This window comes from Lagopus muta, chromosome 5, assembly GCF_023343835.1.
Source record: "Lagopus muta isolate bLagMut1 chromosome 5, bLagMut1 primary, whole genome shotgun sequence".
Taxonomy (NCBI): domain Eukaryota; kingdom Metazoa; phylum Chordata; class Aves; order Galliformes; family Phasianidae; genus Lagopus; species Lagopus muta.
In genome coordinates, this window is record NC_064437.1 from 31,747,860 (window position 1) to 31,769,459 (window position 21,600).

The window sequence follows — 21,600 nt, forward strand, 5'->3', positions numbered from 1 at the left end:
CCATCTGTATGTGCCAGGAAGGACACCCCCAAATTTCTTCAGAGCACAGCAAAGCTATGGAATGCCTCATCCCTGGAGTGCTCAAGGCCACATTGGTTGGGGCCCTGAGCAGCCTGATCTGGTGGGGGTAACCACAGCAGGGGGATTGGGACTAGTTGATTTTTCAGATTCCTTCTAACCTGAGTCACTCCATCATTCTATGATTCTATGAAGCTGAAGGGCAGTGAGGAGAATCAGCTCTGTTCCTTACCAGCAATCACGCTGAAATGGTGTTGTGCTGCGTGGGGATCTCACAAATATCTCTGCTTGAAGTCATTGCCCTCCTACACCCTGTGCTCTTCCCCTCTCAAGTAACATTGGTATGTTTGCATTTTGTGTGCTCTTGACTATGTTAAAGCAATCTGAGTATCACTCTTGTTCTGATCTGCTTCACTGCTTGTCCCTGTGAAAGGGAGAAGGAAATGACTTATGTTCCCAGTAGCATTTACTTCTTGCTGCAGTATTCCTGACTGTAACATGCAGGGACCTGGCATTTTCACTCATTAGATATTTCTGTTTCCCTTCCAGTGCATTACCTCTTTCTGATGTCCCACAGAACAATCAGGACTTAATCACTGACTTCAATGGAGGAGAAAAAAAAAAAAAGCATCAGTAATGTATCTTTCAGCTTGTTTTTTCCTTATTATTTCTCCTCTTTCTCAGCTGATCGACCCTTCCCCCTTGGTTCTTTTTTCTTTGCTCTCAATCCTGATTTTTTTTTTCTTCCATCTAAGGTTTTAGCAGTGCTTGAAGTTGGTCATCATCTCTTGGACCACTACTGATGTACTTTGGGGCAGTAAATAACCTTTTTGATTGGCCAAGGGCTTAACTCTGTCCTTATGATGTCCTTATGGTGTGGTTGTGGCAAGGTCTATAGGTGCACCTTGTGTTCCCATGAGAAATACTCTCCTTGATTTCCTTAATTTTATTTGTGTGAAAACTGCAGCGTTTGCCTGGCACGGTGCTTATAATGCAAGGAAATCTCCCACATGGTTCCACTTCCAAGTGCCTTTGGCTGCAGGTGTCTTAGATGCACCTAAAGTCTCTGTGTCCTTTTCAACGCTTTGTTTTTAACATTGACTGTTTTGCATTTAGGACCAGCTCATATGGCCAAAGGTCTCCTGGCTGCAGTGACCCGTGTTTTTCTGCTTGATTATACCATGAAGATGCCTTGACATGTGGGTAAACTATATTGCTGTAGTAGTTCTGCAGCACAGGGAAAGCACATGCTGATCAACATCTCTGTAGATACTGAATTTTATTCATAATCAAAATAATGGAGCAGTTCTACCAACCTGGAATCAGAGCACAGGGGAGAAATCCAAGTCTATTGGCCTTGACTGTGCAAAAGTTTGACCAGAGAACATTGTGCTGTTGAAAATTCATCTCGCTTGTATGGGCTTGAATGCTAATAAGGGAACAGTAAATGGCAAGATGCTTAAAGATAATGTTACTGCCTAGTAACAATGAGTGCTGGAGGGGAAAGGAAAAACAGTGGCGTAGAAAACCACACACCTGCTTTCAGCAGTGAAAGTTGCTTGTGCTGAGGATTTTTCATGCAATCTGCATACATGTGCTGAAGGCTTGTTTTAGGGTGTTACATGCTGTTAGCTTCAATTTCCACGTGCATACAAATCTTATTTTGGAAACAACTGTTAAAGGGCATCTTCCCTTGCTGTTCTGTTTAACAGAAGGACCTAACCACTGCTAAGCAAAATAATAATAATAATTCAGAAAGCAACTTGTGCGATGAGAGACAAATAAAAAAGCACAGAGATGGAGGAGAATCAATCCCTTTTTCAGTGGCAATATCCCAGTTGGCCAGTAGGATTTATAAGAAGGGATGTCTGTGTGGGAGCACATATTTTGGGCTTACTTTGCTGGAGACTCGAACAAATGAGTTAGAGTAAGATTTACCCTTTCTCTCCTGTTCATCTCTTTGACCATCTTCATGTTGCCTGAAGACCAGACATCACAGTTTCATATTTTTTCATTTCAGAACACAGCAAGTTGAAAAGAATAAGAAAGGCTTCTATGGGTGCATCAGATGGAAAAGGAAAGTCCAGGAGAGCATATGCTCCCAAGTGAGTAACACGGGCAGGCTAGTAAAAACAGGCAAGAAGCAGGCTGATGTACTTAACTAACAGCTGCTCTATGCACAGCCCTCGAGCTGATAGTTCAGAAGGTGAGAGCTGGTTCTCAACTGCCTGAGGAACCTGAACGTCCATAAGTCTATGGGTCCTGATGAGATGCATTCCAGAACCCTCAGGAAGTCGGCTGCTGTAGTCTCCAAGTCACTCTTGATGATATTTGAGAAGTCATGGTGGTCGGGTGAATTCCCTGGTGACTGGAAAAGGTAATGTCACACCCATTTTTAAAAAGGGTAGAAAAAATGAACCAGGTAACTACTGACATCAGCCTCACCTCAATGCCAAGAAAGATCCAGGAGCAGAGCTTCAAGGAAGCTATGCTGAGTCATGTGGGAGAGAGGGAGGTGATATAGGACCTCACCAAGAGCAAGTCCTGCCTGACCCACCCTACTGGCTTTTTATGAAGGTGTAACTACATCAGTGGACAAGGGAAGAGCCACCGATGTCCTCTATCTGGACTTCAGTAAGGCCTTTGACACCGTCTTCCATATTATCCCTCTCTCCAAATTGGGAAGATAAGGATTTGGTGGGTGGCTTGTTCCATGGACGAGGAACTGGTTGCAAGGTCATACCAGAGAATGGTGGTCAATGGTTCGATCTGCAGGTGGAGCTCAGTGATGAGTGGTGTCCCTCAAGAGTAAGAACCGGGATTGATGCTCTTTAACATCTTCATCAATGACACATTGACAATGGGATTGAGTGCACCCTCAGAAAATCTGTAGATGATACTGAGCTGTGGGGTACAGCTGAGCAAATCCAAGTGTAGAGTCTTGCATCTGGATCATGACAACCCCCACTATCACTACAAGCTGAAGGATGTGATGATACAGGACAGCCCTGCCAAAGAGGACCTGGGGCTACTAGTGGATAGGAAGCTGGACATGAGCCAGCACTGAAAGCCAGCCATATCCTGGGCTGCATTCAAAGCAGCATGGCCAGCAGGCTGAGGGAGGTGATCCTGCTCCTCTGCTCTGTGCTGGTGAGGCCTCACCTGGAGTTCCGCATCCAGATGGGGAGTTCTCAGTACAGGAGAGATGTGGACCTGTTGGAGTACAACCAGAGGAAGGCCATAAAAATGATTCAAGGGATGGAACACCTCTCCTGTCAGGACAGGCTGAGAGAGCTGGGGCTGTGCAGTCTGGAAAAGAGAAGATTCTGGGAAGGCCTGAGAGCAGCCCGTCAGTATCTAAAAGGGCGCTACAGGAAAGAAGGGGACAGACTCTTTAGCAGGGTCTGTGTGATAGGATAAGGGGAAATGGTTTCAAAGTAAAAGAAAGGGAAATTTAGATTGGATATAAGGAAGAAGTATTTTACAATAATGACAGTGAAGCACTGGCACAGGTTGTGCAGAGATGTGGTGGTGCCCTGTCTCTGAGGTCAAGCTGGATGGATCTGGGCACCTGATGGAGCTGTAGGGGCCCTGTTCACTGCAGGGAAGTTGGACTAAGTAACTTCTATCGGTCCCTTCAAACTCAGAAGATTCTATGTAAAAACTTCAACAAGTTGAATTATTTGCCAACATAAAAAGTTTGCAGATTTTTGAGGCACTAGACTTGAACTTTGTGTATGCGTTGTATGCAGTTTTTCTGAAGAGCTGAAAATTGATGTGTTCTGTTCCAAGACAAACTAAGATGAAATACATTGATCTTCCTGATAAATTGAATGAGTTTTAAGATGCAGAGTCAAGCTCTGTACCTTTGTGAAGAGGCGTCAGGTTCTAATAATGTCCAGCAGAAAGCCCTGCCAGTTGCTGTGTGAGTTATCCAGCCTGGGGTGTAACCTCGGGAGTCGTTCGCCTTGAGGGTGAATAGCTACTACAGTTCAGTCTATGTGCTTTTTTCCAAGTGTTGCTCCACAGGAAGCCTTAGTTGAAGTTTGAGCTAAAGAGTACTTACACAGTGTGACCGGTGAGATAGGAGCATGCTGGAGAAGTGCTCTGGTCCATCATTGGGCTTGCTCTTTTTTTCTTTGTCCCTTTTGCTTGCTTATGTTGTCCATCCAGAACCCACAGGAGTTTATCAAGCGCAGTATTTTATACCACTGTTGCTGTGTGGGGATCAGAGGATGAAGAGTTGCTGTTCTCCTGGGGATGCTGTATATATATGTGTTTATTCAGTGCTCATAGTTGTGCAGAAGCTCATTCTTTCTTGCTGCTTTACTGCAGGAATGGAGCTGACTCCTCATACCATGGAAAGTTCATGTGCAGCAACTGGGAGAAGGAAAGTTTGTCTAGAAGACTTGATTTTTCTTTTGTCCAGGAATCTTTATCTGCTTCTTTCTCATTGCAGTTGATGTGTTTTGTTTATGTTGTATTGCACAATTTGGTGCAGTGCATGGGGCTGTTTGTAGATGGGGTTGAGCATTAGCTACCCTCAATCCTTACCTCATTCTGGACCCGGGCTTTCTGCTGCAAGTCACATATTTCTAGAAGGCATCATTCTTTTGTAGCACCTGCTACAAAACAAACACTTTAGATCATTGCCATGTGAAAATTAGGGATGATTGAAGGGGAACTGTGTTTGGAAGGGACAAACTACTTCAGTATTCAGGTGCTGTCTGTGTCAGGTGTGTACATGCATTCTGACACTCTTCTGCCAAACTCCCTCCTTACTTCTCTCAAAGAAAGCCTGTGGATCAGCAACCCCCTATGCACATACATCCAGAGGGGCAGGTGAGCAATAGGGCTTGGTTTGGGGGTGTTCGCTAACACCTGCATTGAGTACATCTGTTTACCTGGGAAATGAAATTAAGCAAAGTTGCTGTAGGAAAGCATCAAGATAAACAGTGCATTCTTGGAGAGAAAAAAATAAAATCCCCAACCTGTACAGTCATCAAGTATTTGCTCAGACATGCATCACTTGAGCAGTTCTGTGGGTCTGCATTATGCTGAGCTGTAACGCAGTGCTGTATGTTTGAGGGAGATTAAAAAAGAAAAAAATTAAGCTCTTTATATCAAAGAAGTGAAGTGTTTATTCTCAGGAAATCCAGAGAAAGCCTTCAGAAATGTTGATCTCATTTTGGCACTGAGATTTTGGGTTTGCAGTGCAAACAATAGCTGTGTTGTTACTTAAAAACAAAACAAAACAGAAAACCAACCAACCAAAAACCCACCAGGCAAAGGTTGATTTTTATAATGGGAAGGAGTAATCATTTTTGCAGCTTTGTGCATAGTGTCAAGCGGTGGTTTTAGAAGAAATAATACAAAAGCAGTATCTTCTTGGCATTGGTGACCTTGCAGGCAAAGCCCTTTCTTTGGCTTATGGATGATTAATGGAGCACATGTTCATACCAGCTCTGTGTGGAGGGTAGGGTGTCCATTCTGCTTTACAGTATTTTGTTAACCCATTAGAATACTGTATTATGAGAAGCATGATTTTGGAAAGGATGTGACTGTAGGAGCTAGATGAACTCATTTGCTTAAGCCATGGATGGGGTACCATTTCTTCTGTCAGCTAATGGTGTAAACATCACATCTTCACAGGTCTTCAGGACTTTCTGCTTGTGGACAGCATCTTATTGTAGAACCATAGAATCATTAAGATTGGAGAAGACCTCTAAGATGATCAAGTCTAACTGTCAACCCATTTGCACCATGCCCACAGAGGCATGTCCCTCAGTGCCACATGTCCATGTTTCTTGAGCACTGCTTGGGGCAGCGACTCCGCTGCCTCCCCGGGCAGCCTGTTTCAATAACTCACCACCCTTTGAGGCCTTTTTTGTTATATCCAACCTGAACCTCTCCTGGCACAAGCTGAGACCATCATCTCTCTTCCTTGGAGCAGAGGCCAACCCCCACCTCGCCATAACATCCTTTTGGGTAGTTGTAGAAAGTGATAAGGTCAATCCTGAGCCACTTCTCCAGACTGAATCACCTCAGCTCCCTCAGCTGTTCCCCATAAGACTTGTGCTCCACACCCCTCATAGCTCTGCTGCCCTTCTCTGGACACACTCCAGGGCCTCCGTGATGGGCCCAGCACTGAACGCAGAACTGAGGTGCAGCCTCACCAGGGTTGAGTACAGAGGGATTATCATCTCCTAGCTGCTGCTGGCTGTGCTAATTTCTGATACAAACCAGGATGCCATTGGCCTTCTTGGCCACCCGAGTACACTGCTGGCTCATATTCAGTGGCTGTGCTACATCTTGGAGGATCTGGGAGCCTATTGCCCACCAGTGTTTTTGAAACAATCTGCATTTCCGGTTCAGGTTGGGTTTAGAGCTGGAGATATCTCAACTCTTATGGAACCTGCAGGGAACTAGGCACAGAGGATGAATATCAGCATATGTCAATTTTTCCCAAGTCGTGGGGAAAAATCAGTTTCCTCTGCAGGTTTTCCAGGCTACCAGAGAGGGAAGCAGTGAAGCTGATGTTTCAGAGCAAAGACAAGTACTGTTTTCTGGTACTCCTCTTAGCATTCCAATGTGGCTCAATCGCCTACCTTTTTTTGTCCTATTTACTACTGCTCTCCAGTTCTCCCCCTGGCCTTGCTATTGCCTTTCAGTCCTATCCGTTTTAGCTTTGAAATTCAAGGGAATTAGTGACAGCAGGCTTTGCTGTTCTTCCTCCCAAAAAGAGGGGCTACTGCCAGTGTTTCCTCACGGTACTCAATCTGCATAAATTCACCTATGTTTCATTCATCTCTGCTTTGTTTTCAGTAGCAGTCACATGCTGTTGTGCCCACACACAAGGAAGTTGCTGTCATCTCAGCGTGTCTGTCCTGCTGCTGCTGCCAAGCTGTTTGCAGTCCTCCTGGTCCTGGAACATAAGACAGTGAGACAGCTAACGCAGTGCACTTCATTAGCAGCTGCTATTTGTTGAGCTCTCCTAAGCTGTTCTCCAAAGAGTTTTCTGCTGTTTTATTCTTGTCAGCAAAAAAGCACAGGCTAAAAGTCGTGTACTCCTCTAGTTGTCACTGGTTTGTCTCCATTTGGGTTAATTTGCTAGGGAAGTGGGCAGGTTTTGGAAAATCAACATTAAAGCAAAATGTGGCTTGTTTTCATCCATGAAGCTGTGGTAGCATGTGCCATCACCCTGGGGCAGGGTTTGCATAGGCGATGCAGGAGTCCTCCTGATAATTTGGGCATCCTTGTTATATGCTAGGGTCTCACGTTACGTTCCTTGTGCCTGGGGCTGCCCTTCTGGCTGTAAACTTCTTGTTGTGGTATCAGCCTCTTGTGGCACGTTGCCATTCCCTACAAACTTGGTGTTGCTTCAGGAGGGTGGTATCTCATCTCCTTCCCTCTTGTCTTCCACCATCTGCTGTGGCTACAAGAATGTACTGTGAGGCTGCGCGCTTTTGGGCACAGGAATTCAACAAAAAGCAAGCTATGAAAAGAAATGTTGTATATTGTGCAAAATCTGTTTTCTGTACCCAAACCTGTAGCTTTTACTGGAGCTGCCTCCCTAACTGCTTCCCTTTTTTGAGTAGCCCCAGGCATGTGGGTAGTGAGAGTGACAGGAATCCATCATTGTGTCATTCCTAATTGCTGCCTTGGCATGGCAATTTGTGTCTGGAAGCAGGCAGCCTGCTTTGAGCCTTGAGCGTAGATGTTTATTGCAAATAGACCTGAGCGCTGGGGGAGGCTCTTGGTGCCAGAGTATGCATGCTGCTTTCTCTGCTGCCTGCACTCTGCTTCCATAACCTCAGTACTCAGTGTTCAAATTTCTTTACTTAAGGTACAGTCTTGTAAACTTCAAATATGTGCAAGACAAGCACTGAGATGTATTTTTTCAAGAAGCAGGGTAAAGATGAATTTGGCTATGATAGTCCTATAATAAATGACAGGCTGGTTTAAAAAGTGATTCAGAAAATCACAGAATGGCCTGGGTTGAAAAGGAACACAATGATCATCTCTTTTCAACCCCCTGCTATATGCAGAGCTGCCAACCAGCAGACCAGGCTGCCCAGAGCCACATCCAGCCTGGCCTTGAATGCCTCCAGGGATGGGGCATCCACAACCTCCTTGGGCAACCTGTTCCAGTGCATCACCACTCTGTGTGGAAAAGCTTCCTCCTAATATCCAACCTAAACTTCCCCTATCTCTGTTTAAGACAATTCCAAATGGTTTTAAACAAATAATATTGTTGAATCATATGTAACCTGTAAATGAGTATTTCTTCATCAGGAATCGGGAACATATCATTTATTAATGTGCTGAGTCAGCTGCCTCTGCAGTATACTCTTGAGTAGCGTTTTTGACTACAAATTTATACAAAATCATGTATAGTCCCATTTTGTTTCCACGTATAAGCAAGTTCATCTTTTCAAGTTGACCATGATGTGAAATTATTGTAGTTATTTATGCATTAAGTGCTCAATGCAACCATATAGTTATTTGATTCTTTTGCCAAAGGAAAATATTCCTTGTGTAATCATCTGGAGATGGGAGCATATGGCACTTTCTATTCATTTCAGAGAAATGGATCATCCTCTTACTTCTCCAGGAGCTTTTGTCACAGGTGCTGTGTTGCCTGGAAAAAAACAAACCCAGTTGGCTCAGAGCCTTTTATTTCACCGAGCTGATTTCCTGAAGTGTTGGTGCACAGATTTCTCTTTTTTCATCCATTCCTTGAAAATCTCTGGTAGCTAAACCTCTGTCTTCTCTGTTTGCCTGCAATTGAGCAGCATTTTCTTTTTTTTTTTTTTTTTTTTTTTTTTAAACTGTCTGGATTTCTTTCCCTGCACTCACTTGTAGACAAAGAACGAAGAAAGCAAGTACTGAGAACTCAATCCAGCAAATAGCTACAATACATCAATTGTTGCAAGATTAAAAACCTCTCTGTATCTGCAAATAATAACCAGAAAAAGAAGAGTTGTTACTGTAGGATCCTTCTGTATCCTTAGGAAGGTTCCCAGCAAGTTTTCTGATGTAACAAATTGTTTTGGTTTTGTTTTGTTTTTCCCAGTTTTAGATCAGGAAATACCTTTTCCTTGCTTCTTAGCAAATTCTGTGTCAGAACAGTACAAAGATGTGGAGAGTACTGAGCATGGTCACAGCTTGTGGTGGGTGCTAGGCTTTAATTCAAGTGGCCTGAGGTGACAGATTCAAGTGAGAGTCTTATTTCAGTAAAGACTTGCTGAGTAATGCAGGTTTGGATGCAATTAATAGGTAAGGAAAGCTGTAAAAAGCTCTTCTATAAATACACTGCAACAAATACTTGAAGATCACAGATGCCCATTTTGCTTTTAACTAAGCAAAGTTGTGAAACTTGATGTGTTTCCAATGCTGTCTCTCTAATTGCATTAGTGGAATGAACAGTCTCTTTTTCTATGAGCATAAACTGGATGAAATACTAACAATTGATTAGAAGGCTGGATCCAGTTTGTGTCCCAAGGGAAGAAGGTGCCCATGCAGGTTGTGGTTGGATGCTGATGGCTGGAAGTGCTGCTTGTGCCTGTTTCTCCCGCTGCCCTGCTCTTCTCCCTTGTGTTTTCATTCTCCTCAGCAATGTTCCCCTTCTCCCAAGGGTATCAATATGTTGTTTGTGCAGCAGAGCAGAGGTGCTTTGTGCCCTGCTTGCAATGCTTATGCCCTGAAACCATTGATGGCTGGTGACCACCCAGATGTTCTGCTAAGTTTTTGAGTCCCTGTGACCACTTTGGCCACGATAGTTCATGTCATAAATCACACTCCCAATGTGCATCCTGAGCACTTAGAGCTGCTGATGGGACTGTTTTCTATGCAGATGCATGAGGCTGCTTGGTGCAAACAGCAAAGGCTGAAACCTAGCAGAAAGCTGTTGGATTTGGAGAGGGCTTGTTTATTTGTTTGCTTTATTTCTCCCTCCATTTTCACCCAGAGTAATTGGAAAGCATCACTAGAAACACCTCTGACACTTATGATTAAAGCACAGCATAAATGTACAGTGGATAGCTGCAGCCCTTTGAGTATTATCCTTTGATTTGTTCTTAAATTGATGCTGCTATATGAGTAAAAAAAAACCAAAAACCAAAAAACAAAAACAAATACAAACATGACAACAAGGTCTGTATGTTTCTAAGGATGGAGTTTTGGTAAAATCTTAATTTCCAAACTCCAAGCAGGTATTTCATTCTACTACTGTGGGCAGAGGGGAGCTCATCTTTCAGCTGTACTCCATGTGCTGTTCCTCAGGCAGCTTTGCTTTCCTTCTCTGCTGTAGAATGTTTGCTGTGTTTTGGTATGTGAGTGAGGATCACTGCCTTGGTGGGGCATTGCTCAGCTGTAAAATGTCCATGTTTGTTCCTGTGTAACTTTTAACTGTGTAACAAGTAGTTTGTGGTAATGGGTATGGTTTGCACAAGAAGATTGCTTGCTTTGATTATCTTTGCAACAGGGAAAGTACAAGTGATTCAAACCAAGCTTTTCTTGTTTTGCTGTTGTTGAATGTTGCTGTTTATAGATGGTAGAGAGCATCAAATCTGGGGTGCTTTGCCTTGACACTCCTTCCGTTGCATGATACAACCTGGAACAAACCTTAAACATCTGTTATAATTTTAGTATGCTATTAAACATTCTGTATTTTAAATAGCATCCATTAAAATTATCAAATTAAAGCACTTTTTCTTCCTTGAAAAAAGCACACTGACCTTATCATTAAAATAAAAGCTGCTAATTTGTTTTCCTGACAGAAAATTAAAACTTTCAGTTTTTTCTTTTGATCTGGAATTCAGTTTCTCTGAGAATTTTGTTTCAGCTAATTACATTTTTTTCCCCACTCAACTCTGCATGAAGATCCGGGTTGCCTTTCCTAGAATATTAAAAAGCTTCCTTGAGGGTGAACTTGGATCTGGGGATTTAGCCGGGCTGCTGCTGCCAGCATCTAAGCATGCTTTGGGTAAGGGAAGCAACAGTAGAAGTCTGCACACCAGTGAGATGTCAAGGGCCTGGTCCCCTCACCTCTTGCTTTCTTCATCATAGATTCATCGCCATAGACCCATAGAATGGCCTGGGTTGAAAAGGACCACAGTGACCATCCAGTTCCAGCCCCCTGCTATGTGCAGGGCTGCCAACCAGCAGACCAGGCTGCCCAGAGCCACATCCAGCCACATCCAGGAATGGGGCATCCACGACCTCTTTGGGCAATCTCTTCCAGTGCTTCACCATCCTGTGTGGAAAAACTTCCTCCTAATATCCAACCTAAACCTCCCTGTCTCAGTTTAAGACCGTTTCCCCCCTGTCCTATCATTGTTCATTTGTTAGCAGCATTCATTAAACCATCATTTTTGAGAAGCAGCATGATGATCCAAATGAATGGGTCTAAAAGCTCCCTTCAAACAGTGCCTGAAGGGGAAGGCTGGTGGAGCCCAGAGCTGAACCGTGGGAGCTGCAGTTTGGTAGAGCTTTTGTAACGTGTTTTCATATGCAGTGTAAAAGTTTCTGAAGGAAACTCATTCAGGCTTCCAGATCAACCCTGACGGTGTGAATAACTGATGTAGCTGGTTTTTCAGGAAGGAAATGAGAGCATTACTGTGAAACGGTGGGTACATGTGACTGTGGAAGAGAGTGGTTTTTTTTTGCTGGTTGCATAAATAACAGGCACCAATGCTCAGTTTTCCTTTGTTTTTCATGACTGGATCTCAGCAATCAATTCTTCTGAGGTGCTTTGTAGCCGGGCCATATGAGGATCGATACATCTGAATATTCTGTGCACCGGGGGAGAAAAATATGAATTATTGATAGCTATTCGTAAACATAACTGTACCTTTTCATCTCTGTTGGTCATTGCTAGTGCTCTTCCAGGTGACTTGCTGCAGTTACACATTTTGATTCAGCAACTTGTGCCCCTGTTTGCATTTAGCAAGTAATGTGGATGGTAAAGGAGCAGGGATTGGCATCTCCCCATAAGAAGGCCAAGGAAACAAAAGGTAGATGTTTTCAACATTGAGTTCAATAAATGTCAAACCTGTAGTAAAGCTAAGCACACCAAATTCTTAATAAAACACAGTGGTGGAGCAAGAAACCCTGATGTTCGAATTTTGTTTTCCCAACAATTCTTCTTCAACAAAACTGTTCTTTATGTTGCTCAAAGCTGGCATTTGATGGAGCATCACAGGACAGTTGGCTGTTTCCTGTTTACCGTTGCCATCTGCACAAAGCAAAAAGAAAAAACATGTTTGTGCTTCTGCTGGAGAGGGGAAATCTTTTGCAGGCAACAGATCCTGCACCATTTCACTTGTTCATTATTTTTTAATAATGAATTGTGAGTTGCTATTTTTGCTGGAAGCTGAAACGCAGTTGGGCTCTAATTATGATTTTCCCCCTTCGTTTTGCTGTTTAGCAGCCTTCACTGCTTTCACCCATTACTGTTAAGTGGCTTTGAAACATGTCTTTCCCACCTCCGTTTACAAAGGCAGATCGTTTTGCTTGACTAGGAAGGTGTCTGTGATTTATTTTTAACAGCCTATAATTTTGTGGGCACAATTTGGCTCACCACTGTGTTCTTCTAACATCACTCTTTCTGGATATTCTGTAGCAATTTTTTGATTCAAGCAGGCATAAAATATGGATATTCTCATCTCTGTGTTTCCTTAAATCATTTGAGGATTGCATTGAGGGCTTTTGCCCTCACAAACGAAAAATCCAACAAACTTTCAACCCAAATCTGGTTCTCAGCCATCGTTTTGAACCATTTTGTTTTGCATCCCTAAGCCATTTGCTGAACCTCAATCCCCCTCATTCCTCCTCATCCACCAGCCTTCACTCAAGCATTGACATAAAAACAGGTGTTACAGCTTGGTAGGTAGTAACACATAGCAACTGTTTCCAGATCGTTTGATACCACCAAGGCACTGCTGTTAATTTTAGTCCAAATATGTTCCTTGTTAAAGGCATTATTTTTTTTTTTTTTTCTGATGAGGAGCACAGAAGTTGTTACTTTACTGCAAAACAAGCGTTTCAAATGACTTTTTGAAAGTGAAGAAGCTGCAGAGGATAATCTCATGTTGGTTCTGCATCTGCTTGTAGACCACCAGTGATGGCATGGCTCTGCCTTGCTCTGCTTTGATTGAGGTTACAGTCAGGAGCGGAACTGAAAATGAGATGTCAGCTTCTACCGTGGCACATCCTCAGTTGGTCAAATGCAGAGAGATGTTTTTAATCCCACTAGGTCCTGAAAATACACTAAAACGTGTAGCTTCTGGGGGCACCTTTGTAGGAAAGCATTTAACTGATGCCTTACCTTGGCCAGTGCAGCTCGTGGAAAAGGTTGTGTAATACCTCCATGGTTTGCTGTTACTCTCAATATTGATTGCAACTCCGTGTCTGCAGTGAGCCTGAAATGTGATGGCAGCTTGCTTTTCAGAAGCAAGGAATTAATGAAGACATTCTTGTCAGTACAGCCAGGTACGTTCAGCTCTCCAAGGCAAGCCCTTCATTAATACCCAAGTCTTGCATGTGCAAGAACCCAGCGTGCTCAGGCTTACCAGTTTGTGCCAGAGCTCCGAAGGCCTTTGCTGCAGGTCCCTACTCAGGCATTTCCACCTTGATATGCCTAATGAGAAGAAATGAGATCGTTTTCTCTTCTTGCGTTTTTGGCAGTTGTCAATGCAAACGGCGTATCTCTTCTGCTGGAGGAACGTTTTGCTTCTTGGTCATGAGAATACTTAATTTTCCCAATGAGGACTGATGCGCTCTGGGTTAATGCCACAGGGACATCTATCTGTGTCAGGTCCTGCTGATTTTAACTGAAAACAGTCTGCCAAATCTTTCAGTATCTGTGGTGATAAGGTGTGTTTCTGAATGCGGGCCACCAGCTGTGCTCAGGAAGGCTTTCTGCAGCCTCCTGAGGAGCCTGAAGGTGTTATTGCAAAAGACATGAAGCATGATTCAGAAATGCCCCTTAGTCTTATTTGTTTTTGTTATTAAGCTTATTTAGGTATATACGTAACAAAGTTTGTACAAGACAGTTGCTAAAAAAAGCCTTGCCTGCTGGAAGGCTGTCACAGTTATGTGGGTGTTTCAGTGTAGGTGGAAGGAGGTCTGGACTTAAATATATTATTAGTTAAGGAAGAAAAACGATTATTCCTGGTCAGAGATATGCAGCAGCTCGGTTATTTTGAACTGTCTTTCTTTTGAGAAGTTACTGATGCTATTTTTAGTTGCTTTTCAAATAAACGTAATGATCAGTTTGATTGGAAATTGATTTGGTTTTTTTCCCCAGCTGGTTTGGGGCAGGGAAGCTTCAGTGTTAGTAGTAGAGTTGGTGAGCACACAGCTGCATTTTCCTAGGTATAGTGTATCTTGTATACAAGGGGACATCATGCACATATTTCCTTCATTTCCCCCTTCATGAGAGCCTGCCCCCCATTTTTACTTTGAGAAGAGAAATAATAGCAGTGTGTGAAAAACGTTTTATGTAAAGGCAGACTTGAAGCTGAGCCGTTCTCTTCCACTGAGTAGGCATTTATATCTTCTTGTGTTCTGTGTTTGACTCCATCAGGCAGTGAAGCTTCAGAAAGGTACTTCTTTCCTTCTGCTTTATGCTTAGTAACAAATGGGGCACTTTTGATGAGTTTGAACATGGACGTGGTGTCTCTGGTTGAGCTTGCAACTAACCTGTATTGGTAGCCGGTGCAGATTGGCCTGTGCTTGTGATAGTCAACTCTTTGGTGTATTGAAAGGCATTTGGTGTGGTGTGGTCATGAGAGAAGAAAGTAAAGCTCTTTGGTTTGCTGGAAAAGCAAAGTGTTTATTTAATATATGCTGATTCAAGATGTGCTGGGGCACGTTTGATGGTAGAGCCTTACTCTCTTGAATAGCCTTAAGGCCTTCAATAAGCCAGTAAGATGACTGAGTAATTAGGTCTTAAAAATCAGTTTAGCTCTTCTGGATCTGCTTTGCGGTACTGTCTGGGGGCAGTTCAGTTGTTCAGCCTTCAGGCTATGGCAAGCACATTACTCCTGCGTGTGGATGCCTAGGAGCCTAGGAATGTCTGTCTGGTGTCTGCAGCTTCAGTTACATGGGTTTTAATTAGCAGTACTGCTTGGGAAGGACTTTCTTAGTACACGCATCTTCAGAAGGAAGCTGAGCAAGTTTCAGTGTTCGTGGAAGACTTTCTCCCACTTCCTTGGGCACCTGTTGGTGAAGAAAGCATTCCTAGGACTGTGACTGCCTCTGCTGACAGCGCTTAGTCCTGACAAGCTCAAATGAATAGGAAATGCTGAAGAGCTTTAGCAATTGCCAGCTCCACATCGGCCAAGAAACGCGAGTTAGCACCATCTATATTTCAGAAAGTACCAAGGGACCCTTAATGAGGCATTAAACTTCTCTCATTCTGCTCTTCCCAGCAATGCTGCCACTGCCCTTTGGGCAAACCCAAAGGGACCCTGCCAGTTTGCTGATTTACTGGTGCTGTGCCCTGCAGAACACAGGCTGCTCAGAAGGCAGCAGCTCCTTTCCTCGTGAGATGGATTGTGTTTGTTGCATCTTTGCTGCTGGTGCTCTCTGCAAGTAAACCTAATATCAGTCTGTTTACCTTATTTGTTACATTACCACCATAGGAAACTAATTTCAGCATAAAAAGCCCCGGGGCTCAAACCTGGAGGATTTCAAGCGCTGTGTTAAGTTGCATCAGACTCATTAGCAATGTGGAATTTCTGTTTGCTTCTCCTCCTCTGCCTCTTTGGAGCAGTACTTGATGTGAAAGGCAGGCCTGCTTGCTCTTGCTGGCATCAATAGTGCCTCAATGTCTTTATGGTAATGTCCAGGCTTCCCGCTGCCTGTTTATCTAAAATCTGATAGCAAAGCAAGGAGGAGAGACTTCTCATTTCTTACTCAAGAAGGTGGGTTTGAATATCTTCGGTTCCCAAACCTTCACACGGCTGATTTAATGCCTTGCCAGCGCTGCTGGAGGATATCAGGAGAGATATAAGGAAATAATGCATTTTTAATGGAACTTTTGCTCTGGGAGATACTTTGTGAGTGTCAGTGTGCTCTTCTGCTTTTCTGTCACTCTTGGCTCCATAAGAATTCTGTTTTCTGGGGGGGGCTAGGGCACGACAGATTTGGTATTCCTCCTATCAGACTTGTACTGCTGAGGCATTTGTCACAGCTGAAATGCATTCCTAGGGGCACTTGGCACTCTCCATGTGGTGAAGTCATCATGGAGGAAATTCAAGGCTTCACAGACTTGCTGCTTTAGAAGTTGTGCTGTCAGAAGTAATCATTTTCTGTTGTTTGTGTGTTCCCTCTCACTTGATCCCTTTGCTTCTTCACTGTGGTCTCATTGCTGAGTGCAGAGAACATCAAAGCCTGGGAATGACACTTGTTAACCAGACCCAACAGTATTGCAGGTGAGGTTTCCCCCAAATGTGAGTTTTCGTTTCCTTCTTCGAAGAGCAAATGGATGCCCTCAGTTAATCTAGTTTTAAATTAGAACAAAGACAGAGTAATTTTAATGCCTTTTGGTAAAGCCTGGAGCGTTTGCTTCCTCTGGCTGGCTGAGAATTGGGCACTGCAGTGGAGCAGTCGCCCAAAACAGATGAAAACTCCAGATGCAATAGCAAAATTGGTGTACGTCTCCATAGTGAAGATATGTCACCTTCTGTTGCCTACATGTGCTGCAAATGCAAGTCTTTTGTATTTGAAGACACTTCCAACAGCATTATGGAAATTCTGGAAGAAACCTGGCAGGCCGCAAGTGCTTCTAGGAACTTTGACATAGAACTGCAGTACTTTTCTCACAAGATTGACTTTGATTAAATGCCTGGTTTTCCCATTTAGGGGTCTAGCCCCCTCATTTACACTTGGTTTGTGTGAATTAATCATCAGTTTTGCTGTGCTAAGGTAATGAGGCTGTAGCTTGAATCCAGGAATGGGATAATTATGGTATAATATTTTGCCCTTAAAATATGCCAAATGCACAATTGCCTAGCGCCACCTTGAAGGGAAAAAATAGACCTGAAGGGACAGATGAAAGCTCCTGCATGAACCGCTGCGAAAAGCACAGAGCAAAATGAACGTTTATGGGTTGCAAAGTTATGGCAGGCATTTCAAGTGTTTATTTAAGTGCTAGATAATCTGCAGAAAGCTTGTGAAGGCTGAGATTATCCACTGAGAGCCCAGGAAGGCAGGCACAGCTGCCCGATGAGCTGGGGAAGGAAATTAAAGGGAGAATCCTAGAGATCAGACAAGGAAATGGGTGGCTGGGATGAGGCTGAGCTTCTAGGTGGGGATACAGGGGACAGAAGTAGATATCTAGCGCTCAGAATGAAGTATTTCTATGAAGTGCTTCTTTCGGTGCAGCTGATGAGTTTTCATTCAGCTTCTGAAATGTTTTTCTGCAAAGGTGATCTTCGGCAGAATGACAGTTGGTGACTCCTGTGGTGATGTGCTGTTGTGGCCCATGCTTAAATTAGTAGTGTCCCATTCACACATCCTAATTATGCTTTAAACCGTTATTAACATCCATCAAAAAGAAGCATCTCTTCAGCATTATAGTTGCCTTAAATTGCTGCTGGACGACCTGTGGATTCTTTCTGAGTTGTCGTTTTGTTTTGCTATGCTTTAAAATGTGAAAATCTGCAGGCTTGAAATGTGGCTTCATTTTGGTTCTCTTGCATATCTAATATCAATGTACAGTGGGCGGTTGGACTGCTCTGGTTTTAGCAGCCAGGCAGTTTTGGGCATGACCTGCTGGGACACTGCTTTCTGTTCACATTTCAACCACCTCATTTCCTTCTGTAAACAGTTTGTTACCAGTGTGTTATAAATCAGATAAAGAAGAACCTGCCAGCTTTTAGTATCTTCTCCTATTTTCTGCTCAGAGGTGACTGATAGACTTTGCTTTCCTTATTTTTCCCCTTATCTCTGCTGTCCCTCAGTAAATTACTGTAACTCAATTTAGGGCTTTATTGAATCACAGCCTTTTAAAGAACTGGGTAAGCCAGGTGCTGAGACATATACTTTGGGCTGCACTGTAAAGCTTATAGATACCCAGGGAAAAAGAAGAGCCAACCTGTAGTGAATGATGCTTTTGTTTGCTTTAACAGGAAGTAAAATTGCATGGAAAATCTTTTGTAAAAGGGCACAAGGGAGCATGCAGTTCTTAGTGAAAGGGTCTTTTAGAGTTCTTCCTCGCTTGTTCTGATGTTAATATGGAATAGGATTCCTCCATCCTCGTGGAGCATCTGAGACTCACCTTCTCTTCGGAGTATAATGGCTCCAACAAATGAGTCTCGTGAATTTTACTGCCAATATAACGTGTTCTTCACCTCTGGGCTTTAGTCTCTACCATCTACCACTAATGCTCAGCTGTGACTACAGCTTCTCTTAAAGAAAGATTAAAAAAAAAAAAAAGATGGCTTTTAATGTTAATAAGTCTAGCATGAAAAGGCAAACATAGGCAGATATGTAGGGTTTGCAGGGCACTTGGGATCCACTGAGTCATTGGCAGGAACCAGTGTCCCTTTGGGGCTGTTCTACATCTGTCCCCATGGGCACGTGTTCACAATAGGGAAGGAAACGTTTCTCCCTTCCCTCCAAGCCTTCTTCCTGCAGCACTGAGATGCTTCATGATCTCTGTCATATTGACTGTAGTTCAAGTGGTGGCATCTCCCATCTCACCCATCAGGATTGTGTTGGGTTACATTGAGGGTCAGAAAGAGTGAGTTCAGTTTTTCATGCTCACTTTTGGATTTTATTTCTATGCTAGCCGTGGCTGTTGAAATAATTCCCTTGTTTTTGAAGGCAATACTTCTGCTATGAACAAATTAAGCTTCATCTCCCACCTCTCGTTGCTCAGCCCCACCTAGGGAAGGACAGCTCCAGGAAAGGCTCCATATGTAGATCGTACAGACCTCTGCTGGAAAAGTTTGTTTTCTGAGTTTCCTCAAGGAGAGGCCCACCCACATTTACCCAGGATAATACTTAGCAGCAGGGAAGGCAGGTGGGAAGACTTTGGGTTTGTAGCTCTCACTGTCAGTGTGCCAGAGCTTGTGTGGATTGTCTTTGAATGGGATCAGTCAGCCCAAGTAGCCTCCTTGGCAGTGCTTTCATTATCTTTTGTCAACCAGATTGTATCCTGCTATTAAAAAGAACTGCAGTGGTTGGTTTTGAAAAACCTTTATTTAAATCTCCTCTTTTTTAGAATTTATTTCTGCTTCAAACAGCAAATAATACTGTTTTCTCTGGTTCATTAGTAGGCAGTGGTCTAATATCGGTATTAGCATTAAATAATTAGTTATTTAGTGTTCTTTCAGATTGCTTTTCTAAGAAAATGAATGTGTGTGCTCTGTGCAGAAGCCTTCCCCAAATTTCCTGCGTAAGAAGGAAGTGAAGTTCTAGGCCAGAGCTGCATGCTGATAGATTTGACAGCATGAGTGGGGAGGAGGAGGTTAGAAGGATGGACAGGGGTGGATGCAGGGCATGGCGCTGGACATCAGGGCTGCTTTCATTTGGATCACATCCCCTCATGAATGGGAGAAGGTGTTTTATTTCTGGAAAAGGATGGAGGTTGGAGGGCAAGCCACATTTCTGTGATGTTTTCCTTTTGTTGGCACACCAGAGCCAGGGAGCACAGATCCATGGGGATCCGTCAGGACCCTTACCCTCTGGGCACCATTCACCACATCTGGGGCTCCCCAGAGGCAGCTCTGGGTGCTAGCAGAGCTTTCACAGCTTGGGGTTACCCTTTTTAATCCCCTACTTTTTGTTCTCCACAAGCACATGGGGCTCTTGATTTCACTGAGTGTCCTTACAGAGCCGGCTGGGGAGAGCAGTGGTGGTACGGACAGGCAGCAAGAGTCCCTTGAAGGATTTGTTCTGCAGAACTCTCCTAGGGATTTGTCATTTCACGCAGCCTCTCCTGCAGGTAAATTAGCCTTAGCACAAGCATAATTAGCAAGCATATGAGTTGGGATATGTATTCAGGAGGAAGAATGGCAGGAGAAAGTTGATAGGCAAAATGAGAGCCACTCTCCCATGAAGCAAGGAAGGGAATACAAGCGCCATCTATTTTGTTTCCTTTGTGTAACGTTTTTGTTTCCAATTCCACTTGAAGGATTCCTTGGCATTTTCATCCAGCTTCTCTGGGTAATGGATTCTCTTATACTCCCCAGCACTTGCTGGGGTGGCTTTCCTTTGGAAAGCTGCACTCAGTGTCCTACTGAACCCAATGCTTGCCTCCAACTGTGAGGTCTGTGCTTGTTTGTGTGCTTGGAAAACTTGGCTTGGCATAAAAGCAAGGATTGGCGTGCTTATTGTCATGAGGCTGAAGGGGGGCTAATTGTGCTTCCGGATGCCTTTTATAGATGCTGAAGAGTCTGGTGCCAGCTGAAGAATGTGAACATCAGTTCCTAGGTAAATTATTTCCCAGAGTCTTCTCAGTGGCCATTTGGCAGGCAATTAACCTTACAATAGAATATGAAAGATAAGTGGTGTAGTGGGTGAGAACTGAAAATTGTAAAGATTTTAAAATTGCTTCTCCAATCAACATCGCCTGCTTCTTCTCATTATCCCTCTTTGCTGTGGCTCATTTGCTGCTGTGATTCTGAAGTGGGTAAAAGGGATGCTTGGTTCCTCTTTCTCCTCCCCAAAGGCTTTGACGTACATGTTATTTCCTTCTAAGCCATCAGTGTCTGACCTTTTGGCTTGCTAGGGCCACACTGAGTGAAGAGGAATTATCTTGGGCTGCATTTATGTGGATCACTCTGAAAGTAATGCCTCCTACTTCCTTCCATGGAAACCACCACAGGTACAAAGAGCTCAAGGACTCCATTCTGCCCCTCTGCTGCCATCCATCACACGGCATCAACATGGAATGGAGCACTGCTGGGAAGGTTCAACCTCTACCACCATGCTACAAACATCTGTCTCTGATGTCATGGGCCAACAGAATAATATGGGAGGCATTACTTTTGGAGCAGCCCTCATAAAATACGTCATATAGTTAATGTATGTAACTAATTATTTATTTATTTATTTTAAATTAAGCCGTTTAAAAAAAAAAAAAAAAAAAGTGACAAAACCAGTGGGGTATTTGACCTTGTTTTATGAAACTAATTTATCAGTCTGGTTCAGAAGCAGTGGGTGCAGTTTGTAGTGATATCTCAAGGTGTTTTTTGGAGATTTTTCATGAGACTTTGCATTGAAAATGTTCACAAATGTATGTACTGAGAAAAACTGATGACATGAATAAGATGTAACTGTGAGTGGAGGGATATCTCTGTTCCGCTACACAGATTTCACTAAAGGAGTCAGGTAATGCCATATAACCCTGATATCTTCATGTTTTTCCAAGCATTCCAGATTTTGAGGTTTCTCTTTGCCATCTCTGTAAAAGGGATTGGGTCAAGAGAGCGGTTTGTGCACACCATGTGCCTGAAGCATCTTCCATTGCTGCCAAGTCAGTTATGTGGCGTGGACAAGTCCTGTTTTGTTTTTCTTGTTTCTAAGCAGAGAAGCTGACAAGGTAGGCAAATCTGGATGTGGATC

General features: G+C 43.5%; 1 protein-coding gene and 1 long non-coding RNA gene across 3 annotated transcripts in view; both read left to right on the forward strand.

Moving 5' to 3' along the window:
• The window catches only part of PRKG1 (protein kinase cGMP-dependent 1), a 391,794-nt gene that overhangs the window by 101,316 nt on the left and 268,878 nt on the right, over positions 1–21,600 (forward strand). The window lies entirely within an intron of this gene.
• LOC125694043 (uncharacterized) lies at positions 1,087–2,390 on the forward strand. Its single transcript, XR_007377367.1, has 3 exons — positions 1,087–1,217; positions 2,039–2,123; positions 2,202–2,390. It is a non-coding gene; the product is annotated as an uncharacterized LOC125694043 (long non-coding RNA).